General features: G+C 37.4%; 1 protein-coding gene across 5 annotated transcripts in view; it reads left to right on the top strand.

The window, feature by feature from the left end:
* The window catches only part of LOC134670708 (brain tumor protein), a 502,486-nt gene that overhangs the window by 457,672 nt on the left and 20,194 nt on the right, over nucleotides 1-24,620 (top strand). The gene's annotated exons all lie outside the window — the stretch shown is intronic.

The following is a 24,620-nucleotide window of genomic DNA, read 5'->3' as shown; positions in this document are numbered from 1 at the left end:
GCAAAATACTGATTTAAACTTTCAAGATTTTCACACATTAAATGTACAACGGGACTTAATCGCGTATTTAAGTTTTAAGATTTACCTCCGATGTTTCGAGGACGGCGTTGTCCTCGTGGTCTCGGAGAAGAGACGTCGTTAGTGTTGTGTGTCGACAGAGTAACATCCCTAGTACTAACGGGTTAGTACAATTTAATAATAAATAAATGCGTTCACTAAGGGCTTTTTAATTAAAATGTTGTTCAAAATAAAACAAGATTACTAAATATGTATCTCCTGCTTCATCACTACAGTATGTAGTGATGAAGCAGGAGTGTACATAGTGTAGCTACGCTATGTACAACGTACATACTATGTAAGTTCGAAAAATAATTAAAACTCCATCCCTCACCGTATTATCCCGAAGCGTGCGCGCAAATCCAATAGGATCTAAAACTCAAACCAGAAACGTCGTAAGCGCCTTCAACTCCCTACATATTACCCGACATTTTATTATGAAGCGTGTGCCCCTTGCACCGTCCGACCAATCGCCCTTTTGTACCGTAATCCTATTACGGTCCTGCTCTTTTAGATGCGAGTAAGCATAGTGAATATAGTTTTACGGCCACGTATTGTTTAACTATCCACCCCACGCTTTGTACGAACACTGATAAGTACCTAATACACAGTTTTAATCGGTGAAAATAAAAACGTGAGCGTTCATCGATTATATAGATAATTAAAGCGGAATGAAATAGATTTTTAACTGTTTTATAAAAAGTTCATTATGAAATGATTCTTGAAAGCTTATTTCTTTGATGTACCCCGCTTGCGTTCATAAGTAAATTACAACCTACACAAAAAAAGTAAGTCACCTATCTCTTATACGGCCCCGACACTATCATGGATACTGACATTACTTTGACGGAATGACGTTTTTAGTGATAGTGTAGGGAGTGTCATGAAGGAATGACAGCAAGTAATGAAGTTTATTTTAATAATTTCCGTCAGTATTGGAGTTATGTTACGTCACGCAAAATCAACTAACGACTTTTTACTGAATTCTTACCGGAGTTTTTACAGGATACTTTCAAAACTTGTACAGGTTTATTAAACTGCTCTTACATGCATAATGTCAAAATAATATCAAATAAAAAAAATGCGTATCTTGTCTTAATATTACGTTTAATAAAGTACATAATTATTGTATGTAGGTATAAAATGTAGGAGTTTACGCAATGTTGTGTAAAATATTGCCATCGTTAAAACAACTCAATAAAAAGAATGAAAATCCTTTTTATATAATTTTACGTAACATTTTATACGCCTTGATCATTTTATTGTTTAATTAAATGCAAACGACGTACTTTTTAATTAATTCTCGAACATGTGATAGACTTTACCTTTAGGTACAGTTTTCTTTAAAAAAGAAAGGTTTTTATTTTATTACGTTAAAGGAAATAATACCGTCCATTAGCATCGATTTTCATCTTGAATAGGTAGTCGTACTAATAGTTCAACTACATATATTGGTATGGTGGTATACAGGGAAGCCAAATCATAGTGCATTCCCGTTGCCAGGGTCGATTTCGGGGTTGGTCCCATAGTAAACGTTGCTCAGTATAGTCCCAAAACCTGCCTGGCAAGGGGAACGCAGTTATTTTGTAGCCACCGGTATGGGGTATCTTGTCGGATACATATCGTATATCAAGATGTACGCTAGGTTCCTCTTTGCGTTTACGTCGTAATTCGGAAGCAAAGTCAAGTTCGTTGCTAAATGTTTAGTGTTATACAACGCCTTTTATATTACTAGATAAATCTCGGTCCATCTTACTCATATTCTTTCAGCTTTCATAACACGAAATTTTTTGTCCAATGTTCATTTTACCGATAGCGTTCTATCTCGGTACCTAGTACCATCAAGTCAAATTACGTCACAACTGAGAATCCGACGGTTTTTGATAAAGCGCGTTCGGTGAAATGAAAATTTGGCAAATGAGGTAACCATTGCTCGCTCGTAGACGACCCAAGTCTAGGTCACAGCGGCTTTATGAGCACTATTTTATGCAAATACGCAATTTCCCTTTTATTGCTTTTCGCTAACGTGTTTTGTAATTACGTCGGAAGACCGCTTTTTATGGACACTTTTTATGAAGGCTTTGTTTAAAATTTGAGACATTAAAAATAATGTTCTTGTTATTTTATCTATGTTTTTCTTGTGTATTTTTTTACGCCAGTTGTGGATATAATAGGCATTATTTGTACATATGAATAAATATACATGATACCTATACATACGGTTTCATAATGTAGAAATTGAAGAGGCCCGTAATATGTGTCCGTAAATAGACTTCTATAAGATTATACCTGCAAGCCTGCTACATAATACTAGAATGGTCAGCCTACCGTAGTCAATTATATGTCGTATGTGACTGAACAAGCTGAAAGGGGCCGCGAAAAATAACCCAACATATACGAGTACATTTTATATTTCGCCAAAGAATCGCGTATCACACATAAAACGTATGTAAAAAATGCTCTCCAACCCGAAGCTTATTTGGTCGGCTCTCGAAATGGTATACACAGAGAATAAAAATATTACACTAATTTGTATATTTTATAACTGTTGCATAATGCTAGTTTAGAGGTCACTGTTTACACTGAATTATGGCCTTGTTACATTTACGTAATTGTAGTTCGTTAACTAGCTTTGTACGGCTTCCAAAACAATCGACATAACATGGCAATCGAAATTAATATTCGAATTTGCAATTGGGAAACGTTATTAGTGTACATGGACAGTCAGCTAGCCCTCCGGCCATTTTCTATTTGTCTGAATTAACTGTAGTCAGTTTTAGAAATATTTTTTTATTGCACACTGAACTAAAATGTCAAAACTATTAAGTTCAACTCAAGACGGAGATGGCGGGATGACTTGGACGCCTCCATCAGTGGCTGGCCGGAGAAGACACTACAACGGGAGTCATGGAAATCAGGGGCAGAGGCCTTTGCCCAGCAGTGGGACACCACAACAGGCTAACTAAAATAAAATAAAAAAATAATAAGTTCAACTAGACTTAGTTATTAATGTCAACTAAATACAAAATTATATTATGGACGGTAGAGGAAGGACGACAATCTGTTGGCAGTTGTTGCAAAAGTGTCCAGCTGTCAGCTATAAATAATAGTTCCAAATCTCTCCGGAGTAGCGCTAGAGTAGCTAAGTGCCACAGGCACTAATATACCTCTAACCAGGGGTTAACCGATTAAACCATTAACCCAGTGTCAAATTGTGCTGGTAACCATGGTAAGGTTTAACCGGTTAACCCCGGGTTAGTAGGATGGTGCAAGTGGGCCTAATTAGGCGTTATCGACGGAGTGAAGTGCGCTGTGAATGATTTGAAAATTGACAAATATTCTAGGTATTGTGGCGCCACCTACTTAAGGTTTTATGACGAACACTTTTTGATACATGGAGATTGATATTCCTTACGTTCCATAAATGATATACCTATAAAGTTTTTCAAACCTTTTACTTGTTCTGACATCTGCGTAATCCCGGAATTCAGAAACAATTCACACTTCCCTCGATATAAGGCCGAGCCGAACCTTCAATAACTCAATGATGGCGGACATATCCTGTCCGCTCTACTGAAGTGATCCACTCGGGTACGAATCAATAGACCTGACCTTGCGAGTATTATTTGAAAACTTTATATATCTTATAAAGTTATATAAAATACAATATTTGCATTTAACTTTCCAACAAATAAATACGATCATACACAAATTGACCCAGTCCCACAGTAAGCTTAAATAAGGCTTGTGTTGTGGGTTTAGACGACGATATATGTAATGCTCGCGCCTAGGGTTTGCAATCCGGATCCAAAATGTATGAAATTATCCGGATCTGGATCCGGATCCGCGGATCTTCCCATACATTTCGGATCCGTCGTGCAAACCCTACTCGCGCCCATGCACGTTATGGGTCAAACAGATCACTGTTACGTTCTTTCCTGTAGGCAATAGTTAACAGCTTGTGGGCATGTAAGTTATGATTTTATCATAGTTCTGTAAATAAAAGGAGGACCTTTTTACGTGGATAAGGGTTAAATAAGAAAATTAATCTTTATAGCCCTTAACTCTTGTGTATGTCCACAGGAAAGAACGTAACACAGTGATCTGTTTGACCCTTATAGTTAAGACCCTTTTTAATTTGTCAGAATGTCACCGTCAACAGCTACGTCTGGGAGGACATCATCATCATCATGCAATAGACACCTAAATAACTACAATGAACATGAACAAATGTTTGGGATTAATACAAAAATAAATGCCCTAACCAGGATTTGAACCCGGGACCTCATGCTTCGTAGGCAGGGTTACGGGTTACTACCGACTATTAGGTTAGGAGTTACATTTTGTTTTCCAAAGGTTAAAATTTTCTTAGTGTAATGTCGACGTTTGAAGAATCATTACAGATTTTTTGAGTAAATGAAATATTTAGATGAAATTTATCAAATCAATTTGAATTTATTGGTGCCTATTTTTACTCATAATGGATTAATGTTTTGTGTAATAAACCTAAACTAAGTGATATTTAGATATCTATTTATCTAGGTACCTACCTTAAAATGTGGCAATAAATCAAAAGCTGCGTGAAGTTATGTAAAGCTTAGTAAATGTAAATTAGTAATTATCATTATGTCGTGAGAGAATGCATTAACATAACACACATGTATATTAACCATATAATATATATTCAGCCAATCACATGCCATTAGAGCATCCATTAGTAACCCTCTCCCGATCACAGACACTATTAACACGTACTACATCAAAAATTTACGAACTACCCTCGATTCCAGCTTAATGGCGTTTTATTTACTTCTACAAATATATGTCAGAAGCTATTATTACTTTCCAAGCGATAACTTCCAAAAACTCTTATCACAAAAAGCTTTATTGAAGAAAACTAGACTTTGATTGCACGGAATAGAGCTCAAAAAAGAATAAACAGCGAAACTTGATAGGGTTTATTGAAAGAGTTCGTCGTGTTTTTGTTTGACCAAAACTTCCAATTTGAAATGTGATGGGTTCTGTTTTTTCTTTTTTATGTACACACACAGGCGTGTAAAAGCTTCCGTTGGTATATTGAAGCGGCTTTTTCTCTGAAAGGCGATATATTTTCAGTGTTTTTACTGTAGACAGTATTGTATTTTTCTAGGTAATAAACGGCAAAAATAGGCAGTGTATTTGTACCTTCCATTTCTTGTTAAAACGTATTTATCTGATACTTTACGCGCGCTACATTTCGCAAAAGCACTTCCAAAAACGGGCTTAATCTAAATATACGCGCATATAAGCGCTATTGTCTCAAACCGTCCTAAATGAATATATTTATTATTTATTTATTTTATTTATTTTAATCTTTATTGCACAATATAACAAATAAAGTACAAATGGCGGACTTAATGCCTAAAGGCATTCTCTACCAGTCAACCACCAGGCTAAACAGAAACAGTAGTAGGTGCAGGCATTAAACAAAAAAAAAAACGCAGAATAGGTAACTTAAGACAAAAAAAAAATAGCGATATATAATACATACTAACGAAAATAAACTTACATATACATACTATAATTAAATAAACTTACATATATATTACTTTATGTACCCAGTGCAAAGAATACTATGCCTACGATGGACAATTAACCAGTGAGTTTGTCGAAGAAATGCTTACGTAACATGCGCTTAAACGAAAGCTTGGTTTGAGCCTGTCTGATATTGAGTGGGAGATCATTCCAAAGCCGGATCGCCTGAACGGTGAAGGAGTTAGAGATAAAACCGGTACGATGAGAAGGAAAAGAAAGCTTGAGACTGCGGGACTCACGAAGGGTGCAACCTGCTCGGGCGGTAATAAAATGAAATTTGGATCTAAGATAGTCTGGCGCATTTGGATCAAATAAGATAGTGTATAGTGTGCACAGAATACGTGACGACCTCCGTTCACGAATAGGGAGCCAGTTAAGTCGACGGCGATATGCAGATATGTGATCATATTTACGGAGTCCGAAAATAAATCTGATGCTGTTATTAAGAAGCCGATCCAGCTTGCTCAGAGAGACTTCTGTGATATTCGCGTAACACACATCAGCATAGTCTATAATAGGTAACACAAGAGCCTGAACAAGGAGAACCTTGGTGCCAGTCGGAAGGAAATTTTTAAGCCGGTATAGGGCTCTAAGGGTGTTAGTGACCCGACGACAAACGTCAGACACCTGTGGTTCCCAAGTCAGGCCGCTATCAAGAATCAACCCCAGGTTTCTCACTTGCGATGACAGCGGCACAGGAATGTCTTCGTACACGATAGGAGACAAGTGAGTGAGGTCAGCTACGGCGAGTAAACGGGGGCTACCCAGTACAATCGCCTGACATTTGGACGGATTTACAGAAATGCCGAAACAACGGGACCAAACAGAGATACGATTCAAATCCTCGTTGATTTTTGCTATGGCACAATCCAGATCGTTAATGCTACTGTGGGTGTACAATTGCAGGTCATCGGCGTAAAGATGGTAAGAGCATGAAATATGAGATGCAATTAAGTTAATAAAAACGGAAAAAAGAAGAGGAGAGAGTATGCCGCCCTGCGGAACACCGGACGTGAGGTCACACCAGTCGGAAAGAGAGGAACTATCTACGCGAACCATCTGACGTCGATCTCGAAGATATGAGGCGAACCATTTAGCCGTTGATGACGTGATACTTAAGTGGTTCAATGCGGCTAACAAGAGGTCATGGTTGACTGCATTGAATGCGTTTGAGAAGTCGATCAGTACCAAAACCGTCAGCTGCGTAGATTCCATAGCTAGCCCCACATCCTCAACGATCTTAAGCAATGCCGTGGTAGTGCTGTGACCTGGACGAAAACCTGATTGAAATGGAGTGAGAACAAGGTTGGAGTAGATATGAGCTGATAATTGTTTGTGTACTATAGCTTCCAAGACTTTCGACAAAAAAGGGAGAATAGAGATGGGACGGAAATCTTTTAATGAACTGGGATTAGAAACTTTTGGTAAAGGAATGACATGTGCTTTACGCCACAAGGACGGAAAAACCCCAGTTGACAGTGAGAAGTTTATAACGTGGGTTATAATTGGAAGAATACATTCCAAGATACATGTTAACATAAGTCTACTAACCTCGTCGTGGCCAACAGCATTGGACTTGATAGAGCTAATAACTTTAGCAACCTCATCATCAGTGGCCAAGGTAAACGAGAAAATTGTATTAGAGGGGCAGAGCAGGGCGGAAATGAGAGAGAGACTATGAGATTTAGTGACAGGATCTAATATGGTCGATTTAGAAAAGTGGGAGTTCAGGTCATTTAAAGGAAAAGTGGAGAAGGACATGGCCTGCAGACTCTGTTTTTTACCAACACCGATAGAATTCAAAAATTTCCAAGTTTCCTTAGGCGATGATGGAACGATGTTATTGAAGATATGTTTTCGCTTCGCTGCTCTCACCACTTGATTACACCGATTCCTTGCCATCTTAAACAGGTGCCAATTTTCCTCGGAACGATCCCGCTTATATTTTCGAAATGCCCTATCCCGCCTAGTCATGGCCATGCGAACCCCATTCGTAATCCAAGGCGCGGGTGGGCGCTTCAGTCTTACCGAACGAATAGGCGCATGAGCATCATATAACTTAAGGATACTATTAGTTAATGACACTACCGCCTCGTCCACTGACTGTGCTGAGAGCACCACCGACCAATCTTCTCTACGTGCACTTTCCCGTAAAGCATCCATGTCAAGCCTCGCAAAGCTGCGGAGTCTTAAATAAGTGCAAGGTGGTTTCGGAGGCTTGATCTGGTAGCCCAAAAATATTAAATCATGACGTGAAAAACCCGGGGCCAGAAATTGACCGCATTGTTTGACATGTTCAACAGATGAAGTACAGATAAGATCCAGCCAGGAGTCTGACGCGTCAACATTGTGGTGAGTAGGTTTGAGAGGAAGCACTTTTAGATCAGCCGCTTCTAAAACTAAGTGTAATCTACGTGTCCTACGGTTGTCCTTCAAAAGGTCGGTGTTAAAGTCACCCATGATTATTTGATGTGTATACTCAGTGCTAAGAGAAGAGAGAACAGTATCTAGAGTATCAAAGTAATCAATGGTGGGGGGACAATAGACAACTCCGAGAGCTGCCTTAGTACCCCCGACATTTACTTCCAAGAACAGGTGTTCTAAGGAACCTGAATAATGAGACGGGGAAGAAGAAATAATTTTAAAGGAAATGTCACTGCGGAGGTAGATGGCAACACCGCCGCCACCTTTGCCTGTACGGTCATTCCTCAATAATACGTAGCCGGGGAGGCCGTAGGAAGTGGAGTGAAGACTAGGTTTGAACCAGGATTCAGAAACGAGGATGGCATGAACATTGCAAGAAGTGAAAGTGTCAAGGAGGTCGTTATAGTGACTGGGTATACTCTGTGCATTTATGTGACATATGTTAAGCAATTTATGTTGGCCTTGAAAAGTTCGTTTAATGCAGTCGCCTAATGTGTCCGGTTCAGGTGAAATACTATCGACAGAGTGGTAAGATAAAGACATGTCGCAAGCGGAATGGTAAGATTCATCGTCATCGTCATCGTCATCGCCGGTCATAATAATTTACACTAGTGGGTACATAAATAAAATAAATACAAATAAAATATATATGTATAAAGTGCAAAATAGCACTGGTGCAAATTGCAAAGCAATTCCAAACCTAGTTGGTTCTGTTTACCCCGCCAGCCGACCCTTTGCACACACAAAATTTAAATCAAATGCACATAATAAACAAGAATAGATAAGCACAGAAAATAACTAAAACATGAGGGAAGTATAAATCTTGTACACAAAGATAAAATGACAACAAAAACTTAATTTGAGCAGTTACAAAACGCAACCATTGACACTTGACAGTTGTGAAAGATCTATCAAAACAATCGATCAATGTATATTGTATATTGTAAAATAAAAACCAATAAGTATTCATTGTGACAGGTACGTATATTGCCCACTTTACTGTTTTATTATTTTATGATTTTCATGAAAGTAAAAGTTAATGGTAACGCGAGTTCGGACTTCGACAATTAAAATGTCGTTTGCGTACACACCTGTATTTCCGGTTGGTTCAATAAATATCAAAAACAAGATAAAATATGTAAGGCAGACAATGTGCTTAGCAAATTCACATGCATTATAAAACAATGCAATAATACTGAAACACATAAAACAATTGTTACAAAAAAGTTGCTATAAGAAACACATTAGGCGATTTTATAGCTGATGAATGATCTCGCTCAAAAAGTTTAAGAACACAGGCACATTAGAACCTAAATCTGTGTAAATATGACCCTTATCTACCCGTTTTGCGGTCTAAACTAAATGACCGCTTAACGGTGTAAGTTACTTGTACGTAAAGCCACATATGGGGGTGGGGGTGCGTAGCAAACCGTACGAGCAATAGGATCAGAGGGCCTACCGCGAAGCACGTTCGACGTGTTGCCTCCCTGTCACACTTACGTACGAATTTACTAGTGGAACAGAGAGGCACTCGTCGAACGTTCGCGGTACGCCCTCAGAATTTATACCCAGGCCGCTAACCGAAGAAAGCGCAGATAAAAACGGTCGTCTGAAAGGGAGCTAACAATAACTAACGACACTCAATCGTCTACAACGAACCTAATAATTTACAAAAGTTGGGTCCGATGCGGATTATGAAATAGACATCTATTAGACATCTTTTAGACATCACCAAGATACGATAACGATAAGATCTAACCTGACAAATTTGACATTTGCGCGATTCTGGAGATACTATTGAACGATTTCCACAGGATATGACTTAGAGACCCAATTCACATCTAATAGATATCTTACTCTACCTAACGTAAAAGTGACATTGGTTGCCCGAATTGCGCTGCAAAAGAGAACTAGTTGATATCTAAACTATAACGTATCTAGAATGGATCTAGTACGTGTCGGTTCTTGTGAATATCTTGAAGTTCGAATACGGCAGTCAATCGTCTACAACGAACCTTATAATTTACAAAAGTTGTCTTTATACTTTTTCAACTCCACATAAATCTCTAGAATCACGTAATAACCGTCAATTTATTTACTTGCAAAAATGTACAGTCGCCATCTGATATATCGGAGCGGCCAAGGTGCTCACAATCATCTGAACACGCCTCTATTGTCAGGGCGTTAGAGTGCGTGTTCAGATATTGTGAACACCTTGGCCGCTCCGATATATCTGATGGCGACTGTACAATAAAACACTAGAAATATATTTCCATCTAGAGAATTCTGCTTGATTCACGACTTACAGCGCTGCGCACTTAGCCGCTTTATTGTGTTATGTCTGGACTGGACAAGTGTGCTTGTATCTTAAATGTAGCATCATATTTCAACTGTTGTTTGAAGGGACGGAGGAATAATATACGACCTTTTCTTTTGTTGTGTGCTTTCTTCTTGTTATTATTGACCTTCACATTTTCTAGATAGTCATATCATTGTATGGTAGTGACGTAATTTTTATTTTTACTGTATCATATTTTTCTACATTTGCTACCAAAATATGGCGTAGCTTTAACTAAATATGAATACATTATCAAAACAGAAGCTTCACAACAAACCAAGCTCTGTTTAACATAGCTTTGTTATTATGCAGTACCAAAGACATAACCCATTAGATTTAACTGGTTAAGTCACCGTGTCGCCTCCGGGCAACCGGCGGCGACATGGCAACTGAATTTAAAACAAAAATTACAATCCAGTAATAATAACCCGGTAATAATAATGTATAATTTCGTGAAAGCAACGCGTGCCGTATTATAATACAGTACTTTAAAGCTTAAGGGGAGAAACGACAGCTGCGTGTGAAACAACACATCTGCCAGCCCTAGTGCACACACGCGCGCTAACAACACACACGCATGCACCTTCCGTCGTAATGACACGCACTGTCACGCACACAAGTACACAGCTAGTCGTGCGTATAGCACACAGCTTTGTCACTCGCTTAGGGCGCAGCCCCATTGTATAAAACAGTGACTGGCTCCAGGGTTGCCCGATAACAGTTATTTTTACTTGTTGCATGTTTGATGGATGACGAACGATGATTGATTGAACACGTCTTTTAGATTGTGTACAGTCGTAATAGATTTCGTGAATGCGTAAATCTATTCGTGTTTGTTAATGGTTGTGTCAAAAAAATACGCTCGCGTTTTAGGTAAGAACGTAATTCGAAGTTACCAATTGATATCTATCTACGATAATTTTGTTACATTTTTCTTTGCTTTTGAAGGAAGAATCGAGTCGGCCATCAAGAGACAAGATACATAGAAATACTCTTTATTACGTAAAGCTTTAAAATTGAGGTAAACAACAAGGCGCTCTTATCTTTTAGGAGCCATTACTTCAGCTTGCAACTTGTAATTTTCATACAAATTTTTGGGACATTTTATTTTATCATCAGAATTGAATATGCTAGTGATTCTGAGTTGAAAGAATCCAAAAACACCGGGATCTGTGAGAATCGGGTTTTAAAATTTTTATTTCTGAAAACGCCCAAATACGTCACCAAAAAACTTAGCAAAAGGTCCATAAAATTCGTTAACACATTACAATTCCTACAAACAAATATCTGTCAAAGCCTAACAAAAAGCTTTTAACAAAGGTCCGGCCGCTTTTAAAAGGTACAAAGTCACAATTAGTCGACACGGGCGTAAAACTCCCCTTTACTTTAAAGCTATTAATTTAACCGAACGGTGGCAACCCTCGTTGCAATTTAATCACGTAATGTGTCATTCTGCTGGGTTTTTGGTTAACTACCTGCACCGTTTCGTATATCGTTTTCCTTAGCTCACGGTCCGATTCCGCGTTTGCTTGAAACTTCGACTTTGTTCTCATATAACTAAAGTCTATTTTTAAACGGACACGTATTCTAAGATACGATACATGGAAAGCTGCGCGTATTGCTTCAAAGTATAACCCCAATTTATTACTGCCATTACATAGTGCGCGAAAGTATATCCATCACTTTTTATCCCGTGTAATGTGAGGTATGTGAGAAAGGGAAATTTATCGCGTCGTTTTTAGTGCGATCTTGTGTATTTTAAAAATGCAACACTTTTAGCACGTCCGGTTTGAAATTTAATGCATGTTTTATGACTGAATGACTGAACTGATTTAAAAAATAGTGTCATTTTTCGCACCTGGTAGTATATGCCAAGGTTCATGCTTTTTGCCGAATGGTAACATTGATTTTTTTTTATCAGCCCGTTATACCTACAGTGTCCCACTGCTGGGAAAAGGCCTCTCCCCTTTTTTCCATTTCCATAACTCCCGTTGTAGTGCCTTTTCCGGCCGGTTACTGATGAAGGCGTCTTCATTGATTTAAACATCTGACTAATAAAGAAAGAAGCATCGATTATTACTAAACTAAGGACTTAAACAACAGCGTTTTTTTAACGCGCCGTCGATGCGCATTTTAGGAACGTTTGCGTATCGCGTGTGTATCGGTACAAACGACGAAACGGCGCGTTAAAGTAATGGCTCTTCTACACGATGGGCCAACGCCGGCCACTCCAAGGGACGCAGCCATGCGTTATAGGGAGCTAGTGATATTGCTATCTCATTCTACCGCATGGCTGCGTCCCTTGGAGTGGCCGGCGTTGGCCCATCGTATAGAGGTGCCATAACATTCAGAGGGCCTACCGCGAACCACTTCGACGTGTTGCCACTCTTTCGCACTTATAAATTCGTACTTAAGTGTGACAGGGAGGCAACACGTCGAACGTGGTTCACGTGGCTCAGAACGCACAAAACCAGAAAAAATAACATCTGCGTTACCCATTACCGTCATCCGTCAAACGTCGTTCCACCCCAACGTAACAAAACTCCTGTCACCGTGTCCGATGAACCCCCGCGTGTGCCCTCACTACACTTGACAACACGCTGGGTTACAATTACGAGTACATATTGATTGAATATCAAAAATGGTTAGGAAAATAATAACTTAAAACTGCCCGTGAAAAGTAATGATGTAAAATACTGATAAGTGTGTGGGGAGATTTAAGAATATCATGACCGGACTGGACCAAACGCTGAAGTGTCATGAAAAATCATATCATTACTAATGATAGTGTCGGGGCCGTAAAACGTATTCATTTTGTTTTGCGAACACGTTCCAATTTTGCCATTACGGCTCATTTAGACGATGCAAGAACTCGCGTACGAGTTTCATACCATTGCGGGTTTTGAAATGAAATGAAAACATTTATTTTCAGGCAACTATTGGCCCATAGATAAATACCTTAAAACTAGCATACATATTAATACAAAATATATCTTAAAACTAAAAACAAAATTATGGCTGCGATGCAGTTCGCAACCCCGCAGTGTCAGGGAGCCGGCCGGTTTTGATCGGTCGGTTGAATTGGACGTAACCAACAGTACGAAATGTAACTAAAATCGCATGCGAGTTCGCGCGCCGTCTAAATCAGCCCTTAGGTTAGGTTACCGGTATTATTACATTGATTTAAAAGTAATTTAATTTTACATCAATAATCCTTAAACGAAGATAGTTGATAACTGTCTTTAAAAACCTAGGCATTATTAAATAAAAAAAACGTAATGCCAGCCAGTGAACACTGTTACCATCAGTTATATTTGACTAAAATTTACATAATACGAGTTTCTTGCCTCGGACATCCGATAATAGTAACACTATTCCTAGTTCAGGTACTCGCACTATTCCTAGACAGTTAACATAAAATTTACGACCTAAAATTTTTACCATATAAACTGGCCTTAAAAAGTCAGAATCCTGACGAGATACCAAGATGCGGCTCGAGATTGACCCCACCGAACCCGAAGTTACAGAGTTCAAGTTAAACAGGAACTTATTCTGAATATTCTAATAAAAGTGCTTCGAGAGTTTCGAAACTATCAAGTTCGTTGGTTCGTACTTGGTGAAAAATTCTGAATGAGAATTGAGAATGTACTGTCGCTATCAGATGTATCGGAGCGGCCAATGTGGTCACAAATATCTGGACACGCCTCTATTGTCAAGGCGTTAGAGTGCGTGTTCAGATATTGTGAACGCCTCGGCCGCTCCGATATATCTGATGGCGACTGTACAGCGCCGCGTAACTTATTATTATAAATGGCGCTACTTATCATGTTTACTATAACGTTGTGCCTGTAATAACTGGCAACTCAGGTATATTTTTAACTTGTCACAGCGCCTGTCAGGTATAATTTGTTCAGTTTTATGTTTTAATTTAAAAAAATAGCAGTGTGATGCAGACTTAATAAACCCGTCTATATACTAGGCACACGGTTGTATGGATATTATCAGTGTTTTGTATTTGCTACTGATATAAACTACATCTTTTTCAGTTTCATCATTTATATTTCCTTGAAAATTTTAAACATAAGTAATTGCATGTGTGTTTAATAAGGGTAAGTAACCACCAGTGCCAATCCGAGCATCATAGTCTGTCTAAAGCAGCTAACTCTGCACCATGTTTGATAGCACCACAGACAAAACATCCACCAGACTTAGCATAGTCGCGCTACCCCCTCTGCCACGCATGCGGTAATTTTACTCCATGAACGAGTCGAAAGTGTCTTTGTGCGACGTCCGTGTCTTTGGACGGACCAATCACGGCACGGGACTTCGCTCACCTCGTCCCGCGCACCCCCGTATTTTTGGCATCATCGGTTGCATGAAATAATGCATGAAATCGGTCTAGTCTATGGATAGCACAGACTGTGGAAGTGTTATAACGACGTAAAATTTTCTATGAAATATTTATTTCATCATTTCGTATAAATTTGACGTTTATGATTACACTTCTACATACTGTACTATCAAACACGGCGCAGAGTTAGCTTAGACGAACTATTCATCTTGTATTTCTTCGTAATAAAAAGTTTAGAGAATATTCTCTCCGATATGCTCTTCAAGAATATATTATTCTGAACGATTTTAAATTCTGCATCGTATTCTACAAGTTAAAAGCACTATTTTCCCACAAACCTCCTAACATTACATTGTCGTTAACCCCACCTGGACTAAATCTACTTTTAACTGCGTTTACATTGAAGTTTTATTGCAGTTTTATCCGAATAGGGAGAACGTTTCCGAAACTTCGTCTTCTATCTCGTTTTCTGCATGAGTGTGAGAGAGAGAAACGTTTAGGATTAGGTGTTTCGCCCTCACGTTTTCTCTACGTGATGTATTTGCACCTAATTGACGTTTGTTTTAGGAAAGGTGTTAGATTAAGTAACATTTTATTGCGTAGCCATGTTCATTATTGACGTTATTTTGTGTATAGCGTGGTTTGGGCCAGATAAAAGCATTGCATTCAGGGTTTTCAGAGCAGGACACGGACGTCTATAAGAATAGGACAGTACTTAGATACTATATATAAATTGTACTTATTAATTAATTTGATAGCCAATACTAGTTATTAATCCCAAAATAAGGATTTATTCTACAACTTTTACTATTTATCACTTTCAGGCCAATTCGAACGATATCTGAATGATGTCAGTTACTTGCATTTTGACGTGTTGCCACTCTGTCGCATTTGTAAATTCGTACTTTGAACGTGGTTCGCGGTGGACCCTCTGACATAATTTATATCCTTTTGATGTCAAGTGCACGTTCGAATTGCCCTGTTTGTTTAATTAGTTTCGGAAATGTTTATTTCTATATAAGTAAACTCATTTCAACAACAAAAACCCCAATTAAAATCTTACAGGAACAATTCTTATTACAATCTCAGACAAGTCTGCAACTTGAAGTTGTATGAAATCTTAATTTATTTTATAATTGCTAATTTTAGTTGGGAAACTAGTTTCCTTAGATTAGTTTTGCTTTCAAAGAAGGGTAACAGTAAACCAAGTGGAACTTTGAAACTTAATCAGGTTTTTTTATCAAAGTAAATTCCTTGTATTTATGTATTCGTGTCATCGTAAAATGTACGAGAAAAACACAAAAAAAAAATTCAATAAACTTAAGATCTAACCCGTCAAATTTGACATTTTCGCGATTCTGGAGGTACTCTTGAACGATTTCCACAGGATATTACTTAGAGATCTAATTCACATCTAATAGATATCTTACTCTATCTAAAGTATAAGTGACATTGGTTGCCCGAATTGCGCTGCAAAAGAGAATTAGTTGATATCTAACTAAACTATAAAGTATCTAGAATGGATCTAGTACGTGTCGTCTCTTGTGAATATCTTGAAATTCGAATACGGTACATTAGTATTTATGACCAAGTAACTGCTACCGGAATACTTTTACACAGCTTTATGTACCACATCTCCGTACCACACATCGAATGTCGCGACCGGTCTGGCCTAGTGGGTGTGCCTGTCCGTGAAGCCGATGATCCTGGGTTCGAATCCCGTTATATAGGGGCATTTATTTGTGTGATTGTGTGATTCTGAGTCATGATGAGTAATTTTCTATGTATATAAGTATGTATTTATCTGTATAAGTATGTATATCGTCGTCTAGCAGCCATAGTGCAAGCATTGCTTAGTTTGGGGCTAGGTTGATCTGTGTCCCAAGATGTCCCCCTAAAAAATCCCAAACAAACAAAATATAAAAGATAAAAGATAAAAAAGGTAAAAATTAGTTTATTCAATTAGGCATATTACTATGCGCTTATCATCCTCAAATAAAGCTATTACCGGCTCCAACCCTACACCTCTGCCTCGAGAAGATTTAAAATGTATAATTATGTATTTAATTTGCAGCAAAAACGGAAAGTCCGGATTTCATACTTATTTGACTTGTGTCCACAGTCTAACAAATTGAAACGAATATCATTATGTTGCCCAACATGATTTAATTCCCGACTGATTTCATCAGCCGAAAATAGGAGCTATTTTCCGTTGAGCAAAATAAATGTTGCCTTCAAGAAATATGGCGTCGCAAATGAAATAATAGCGAAGTTAATAAGCTGTTATGAATTATTAGTATGAATAATGCCATCAATTCACGGAACGTGCATAGCTGTGCAATTATCATATTTAAAATTCGAGTTTACAAAGAAAATTGCATGTCAAATGACCTGAATGCAAATTATGCATCATTCTATTCTACAATTAACCCCATGTGCATTGAATTTACTTGAAATTGAACCTTATTTCATTAGATTACGAGTGTACTTTATCGGACTTACTTCCTCAAACTTTCAGCATTCGGTGAATATAGAGAAGTTCTTGCGGAAAATTTTGAATTCAGAGACTTGTAACTTTTTTATATGCAAAGTTTAAAACAGAATACGTGATAATGATAATATTACTTACAGAAAAACAACATTTATAGGATGATCAGCAGCGCTAAGGACCTTGTCCAAATAATACCTCAGAGACTCTTAAGATATTAACTATACATTTTTGTATTCTTATTTCTAGAATCCATTTTAAGGTTAAGGTTTTTAGGATCCAGGTTAATGTCATGTGTTTTAATTATTACCCATCGCATCGAATGATATAAGTAATAAAAATACGGTAAACACATCAAATATTTTTAAATTAAACCCAACCAAAAGCGAAGTGAAGGAACCGTAAAAGGAATCATAATCATCATTCGAGGCGGTATAAACGTCTTGATACATTTGAATTTTTTTTTTCATTAGGATCACCAACAGACAATACATCATGAAAAAATAGTTAATCTGTAGCTTACATAACATTAAAGGTCACCTTTAATGTTATGTAAGCTACAGATTACAAGGTTTGTCCAATTATAGGTAACCACAGCTTGCTCCAGTATCTTAATTTATTATATTACGCTCTAGCGCTATATCCTCATAAATATGTTATCAATAACTGAACGTAATGGAGGCTTTGCGTGCATCGCGGGCAATACCACCGCAATGCAGTGCCGTCCCTAGGGATCTAGTAGGCTGCTCGAACCCCGAAGATTGCTTCTGCCTTATTTAAATAGGAAATGCCGATCAGCTCCTGTCTGTATCGTTTACTGACCCTAAATAATACGTTGCGATACGGAATACCTATTAGAATGTGGATATATTTTGCGAAATACAAAATATCGTTGACAATATAGGTATCTATAGGTATGGCTACCACCAGTTTGTACTGAAATGGTCGCTAACCTCTGTGTAACTTTCTTTCTGTACATCTCGCTCGCACTATTATGCCAGTACGAGCGAAATGCCTAGGAAGAGTAGGAAGTAACTTACGCACATGCTAGGAAAATGTCAGTGTCACGTCAGTGTCAAGCCAGTGGTAAGGCTAATATTATGGATTCGCCTTCACTATTTTAAGTAATAAATTATTTTCAGACAAATATAGACCATATTACACTTTATTACATACATAAAATTAGATAACTTACATTGGTACTTAATACCGAACAGCATGTAATGACCAGAAAACAATTTTTAAGAAGTCCAATATTACCCTTGATAAACAGTTGTTTGATGGATTCTATTGGATACTAACTAAATATTTAATACAAGACTTACCAGGGCAACAGTAAATTAAAGGGTTCTATTTAAAACAACCATGCACGTTTTCGGATGTTGGTAGGTAACTTCATTACACCAGTACGTACAAGAATTGTTATTGTATTCATAAGGGATCCTTTAATATTTGACTAATGGCTAGCAATTTGTCAAAGCAAACATTCCCCTCCCAGAGGTCGTCCATTATTATATATTAAACCTTCTTAATTTTACAAACGGCGGCATGAAACCGCGAATTTCCAGCGAAATTCTGTCAAAACTTCGCTCTTAAAATCCGTGACTTAATTTTGCTTTATGCATACGAAATCGAATTTTAGTAGGACGGGATAAAGTTCAAACAAACAGAAACTTTTGATACTTTAAATACGACTGATGCAATGCCTTCTGAATAATCGAATGCATTGGATTAAAATTTAAATCTGAAATGTTTTCCCTTTGAAATTAATTATTTTGGACATTCTAGTTTACACATATCGCATGAACTTTAAGGGGTTCCGGGAAATATTCAAATTCAATTCACGTGCAAAATTTACTGCATGAAAATTAAATAGTCACATAAAAATCAAAGCTGAGATTAATACTCGTGATAGTGTTTATTTAACATTTTCCGTCGGTCTTGTTAGTTAATTGCAATTTTAACGAGCTTTGTTTCCGAACGAACTCCTCCCGTTAAAATTTTGAAATGCGAACCGCAAAATACGGCTTATAAACTTGGCCAGTTCAAATTTCGAACACGACGTCCGCATTCGAATCGCGTGCAAGCTTGAAGGTATTATACTTTTTTTTATTGCAAAACGAGATCTAAAACTACTATTCTGCCAAGTTTTACAATGGGTTTAATGTAACAAGTCCCAAAACACGCGATTTGTGCATAAGTAATTTTAACAAAATTGTAATTAAGTTTTGCAACTAGGACATTTGACCTAAATCACATCTTTGTTGAATGTTTTTGCCGCAGTATTACTACGTTTATACCTACAAATACCTACGAGCTTCAGAGTTTATTCCCAATCGAAAGCGGCCTCATTAGGTGACGAATGAAAAATTAAAATCGCCGATAAGGACGGCATTATTCAGTGGAAAGAGAGGGCGAAGGCGTCTCTCTAACAGCCAATATCCGCTCTATCAGCTGACGGAAACAGCTGGCAACTCGAGTGAACGTCATTCATTCTCCTTTTTTTTCAAGTGACTAACGATTTTTCTACTGTAACGAATTCGTCGCCATTTATTTTATGTCAAAATTGGCACCAGGTCGGGTGTTTGTCGCAGTTATGGGCGTTTAGCAGTGATTTATATAAATGCACGTTAGCGTCAGGCTGGATCGATTTTAATGGTCTGCGATGGGTTTAACTAGCCATGTCTGAGTATTCTCAGGGTAACGAAGCTTGTACTTGTAAGCGCTGGTGGCCTAGCGGTGAGAGCGTGCGACTTGCAATCTGGAGGTCGCGGGTTCAAACCCCGGCTCGTACCAATGAGTTTTTCGGAACTTTTGTACGAAATATCATTTGATATTTACCAGTCCCTTTTCGGTGCTGGAAAACATCGTGTGGAAACCGGACTAATCCCAATAAGGCCTAGTTTACCGTCTGGGTTGGAAGGTCAGATGGCAGTCGCTTTCGTAAAAACTAGTGCCTACATCAAATCATGGGATTAGTTGTCAAGCGAACCCCAGGCTCTCATGAGCCGTGGCGAAATGCCGGGATAACGCGAGGAAGAAGAGAACGAAGCTTGTACTTGTACGAACTTAAGCATTGCGTAAAATTATTTAATACAGTATGGGATATCGTTCCCAAGTACATTAAAATAAAACATAATTTTCTATGTGATTTACGCCCACGTAGGGCCTGATTCGAACTTTAAGATACCTACATCAAAAATTTGCTAAAGATACCGAAATGTAATGGATATGTCAGAAGTAAAGTTTCTTCAAACAAAAACGTCACTTTTGACACTCACATATCCGATCCATATCATTCTTTAGTAAATTATTGCCGTAACTTAGTTCGAATAAGGCCGCTACTATCAATATTACTTTATTTATAATTAACTATAAACTACATAATATATAAGCTTATTTGTGTTTCAGCTCTGATTTAAATGGTTACTGGTCAGATAGGTGCGCTTACAAATCATTTCTAAAATGTACATCATACGTATACAGTATGTGTCTGACCATGGGGCTTTAATTCCAGGGCTTGATTTTACTCGCTAAACTGAGCTACTTTTACTATGGGACCAACCCTAAAATCGGGGAAATTTTTTTGGCTTTTCCATAGAAAACGTCGACATCTGATCAGCCAAAATGTATGGAAAAAAAAAAGCGGGATTTCGGGGTTGGTGCCATAATAAAAGTAGCTCAGTTTAGCGAGTTAAATCGAGCCCTGGATTTAAAGCCCGATGGTCAGTAACACCCTGTATATTAAACAGTTACTCAACCAACATGTGCTACCATGCCAAGGCCCCTCATTCGTAACTCTTATTACTCTTATATAGCTTTTATACAGCTCGTATTATTAATTACCTGTAACACGGACTCGTAAAGCTCCAATGTTAATGGCAAACGTCATTATATCATTTAATGATACATCATGGTGGAAACTACTTGCATTTAATGATGATATCAATGCATGTACTTACGAGTTACTTTAAATATCTAATGTAAAGCTTTAAGTGACTGATAGAAAATTAAGATTATTTGTATCAGTATTCAAAAGCAAAACAAAAAAGAGCGCTATAAGGACCAAGAATCGTATAAGGACCTTGAGAATCAGAAGTACCTTTAGCAGTAGCTATTTGAAATTAAAGTGGAAGTATTTATTCTTCAATTCAACCATGTTATAATGCACTTACGAATGTCCAAAGCTACCAACGGTTCTAACGCCACACCGCAGCCCCGGTTATATGTACTGGCAATTAAACTCGCAAAAAAGATTTTGCGAGTTTTTTTTTAAGAATAAATACGCAGTTTTCCAGGAAAATTGTAGTTACTCACAATGCACTAAATTCTGTGTGTATTTTGTGTATAATATATGTACGAGATGTATGTAAATATTTGTGTTTTTTTTTAGCATTTACCTAAACGTCGTATACCTAACCCAATATCTTCATTACTGTGAAATTTTGTCTCACATAATCATTTACACATACATTATCTGTGTTATCAAGTTAATTTCATTGTTAAATTAAAAAAAAAATGGCGTCTATATTTGCTACGCCATCATGTGTGAATAATGTAAACGAAACCCTCAAACACATAAACCAATAACGAATTATTGCGAGTCAATAAATAATAATTGTCGTCACGATTAATGTGCCGTTATTATTTTAGTGGAAACTTGGCCCGTTACATCGACGCCAATAATTGCTAGTTAATGAATATTTATCGCATTGGTTATTTCATATGTTACATGTAATTAATTATTAATATGGTATATTATAAATATATTTTAACTTAAGCTGCGGGTCTATGATGGACACGATTTTATCGCCAGTCACCGAGGGCCGTCACATTCTGAGAAGTATGTAAGGAAGGGCAAGAGTTTTTATGAGACATTTAACACCAACCAATTTAATAAAAGCGCAACCATTCTATCCCTACTGGTGACAGAAATGTTGTTAACATACATTATTATTTTTTTGTTTAATAAAAAATATCGGTCACCAATCAATTTACGACTTTTCAATTGTTCTTGATTCTTTCAAGCTTACAAATCGATATCCATTAGAATCGAGCCGAATAGACGATTTTAAATGAAAATTGGAAATTCCAAAGAAAACTTGGGCACCCGCCAGGGAATTAGGATGACTTTAATTAAGAAACTCGATCCTTATTGTATCAGAAAATCAAATTTTGTTTCATATTCTCGACGTCAACTTCAAAAATTCCCTTAATTAGACAATTTAGCTTAATTAAGCACGAATTTGTGCCGAAGCCCAGCGGAATTTTAATTTGAGCCAAAACAAACTGCCCGAAGCGCTTTCTGCATTTTTTTCCCGCTTTGCGAAGTTTAAATTCACGTCATTCAGTAACTTAATAGGAACTTTTCTGCGGAAATACTTGAGTTATTGTTTCACTTTCTTTGATCCCAGTTTAGCCTTTCAATATTCAAAATGCACTTTAATTTAAACTTCGACATTATAACTTTAACTCCTGCCTTTTTCGTGAATGAAATAAATTATACATGTACATAATCGTATTTTGTCTGGCAAGCCAACTTTGTCAGTAGGAAAAACCGACAAATTTAAAAAATATAAACGTGGTGAACTGGTGAATCAACCCATACACATATACTTGGTCAAGCAGATCTTGTCAGTAGAAAAAGGCGGCAAATTTGAAAAATGTAGGCGCGAAGGGATAGCTTCCCATAGAAAATTTGAATTTCGCGCCTTTTTCTACTGACAAGATTTGCTTGACCATCTATAATTTATTCCACGCTTTTATAATATATTTTTTTAATTTATTTTATGACCATTAGATTCTAGTCATGATCTTAAAATTTTTACTTGGTTTATCAAATCTTGTCAGTACCAAAAGGCGGCAAATTTAAAAAATCGCGGGTTAGCAACACTGTTTTCGAATAATTCCAAAATCGCTTGTCATCTGTGTTTTATCTGTGGAATGTGGATCGTGAATGACAGCCATTTTGTTTGTTTACATTCTGAATCGTTGCTATTTCAAGAGAATTTTCTGATGTCACCATTAATTACCAATATATTAAATAAGATGTGCATGAATTTAAGCAAAGGTGTCTACAATGTACAATCATGCTCGTTGATCGTAAATATGTATGTGTAAAATTTGAGGTTGTTATGATTACATGTTTTGGTTCGATGTCTAAGTACATAGCTGCTTTTCTTAGCGCAACACTGCTCTTTGAATGTTGCCTTACTTCACTTTGCTGTACATTGCTACTGACATACTTTGCTTGACAGACCAAAATGTATTCTCTCAAATCACGTTCATATTCCAAATTCAACATTACAGAGGGCAAAATTTAAATTTGGAACGTGTCAGTTTGAAATGTGAATGCAGCTGACCGCGCCGAACTGAAAGGGCTAAAGTTCGTTCGAAATTTAACCGCAGAAAAGCCTTTCGGATTACTTGGGCAGTGTATAAGCCGTTCGTTCGGATTACTTTTGTTCCCGAACACAGATGTTGGGAACAGTTCGGTAACAGCCGTTGTCTCAATTTTAACGATTCACTTGTTTTCGTGTAAGACTACGATAATATTAATTGGATATTCAAATCAAGAATTTCTGTTTGTTAAAACGAACGCAAATTTGTAAATTCACAACCGTTGGAAACAGAAATATAAACAGAGTATACGTATTGGAAGATTTTTGAAACAGAATAGGTATTCTTATTTCAATTATTAGGTGGCTCTGCGACTAGACTAAATTAGATTCAGGATTTGTTTTTTTTTTAAACTAACACAAGTCTTCAAATAAGCTTCATAATATTTCATAAGAAAAATGACGGTCTCAATATAATACATACCTACCAAAATCTTTAACTATAATTACTTTTTAGCCGTAGTCCAGCTGTTTTTACAAATGAACGATTACATCTCGCTCACTCGTCTAAACCATGAGTGAGAGGCAAGCAGTCACTTGACACGACCTCTCGTATGCAACGAAATGTTGGGCTAGGTCGTGATACCGCAGTTAAAAATAAATCACCAGGAACTTGGTTAGTTTTTAGGGTTCCGTACACAAAGGGTAAAAACGAGCCCTTGTTAATAAGACTCCACTTTCCGTCTGTCTGTCTGTCACCAGGCTGTACCTCAAGAACCGTCATAGCTAGAGTATTTATTTTGTCGCTATAACAACAAATACTAAAAAGTACGAAACCCTCAGTGGGCGAGTTCGACTTGCATGACATGAGTCGTCCGGTTTTTAATTACGATAAAATTTAATATTTCTAAAGATTCCTTTACAATGTCGACGTATCTATTAGTTTTTTAAGCTTCTAGGCTAGACAATAGACTTAAGTATTGGAAACAATAGCTCGTTCAATATTGAAGAAATTTTTTACCTCTAAGTATTTAAGTAGCGTTGGAAAAT

This window comes from Cydia fagiglandana, chromosome 14 (genome assembly GCF_963556715.1).
Source record: "Cydia fagiglandana chromosome 14, ilCydFagi1.1, whole genome shotgun sequence".
Lineage (NCBI taxonomy): Eukaryota > Metazoa > Arthropoda > Insecta > Lepidoptera > Tortricidae > Cydia > Cydia fagiglandana.
Note: the sequence above shows the minus strand (reverse complement) of the source record. Positions and strands in the feature narration are given on the sequence as shown.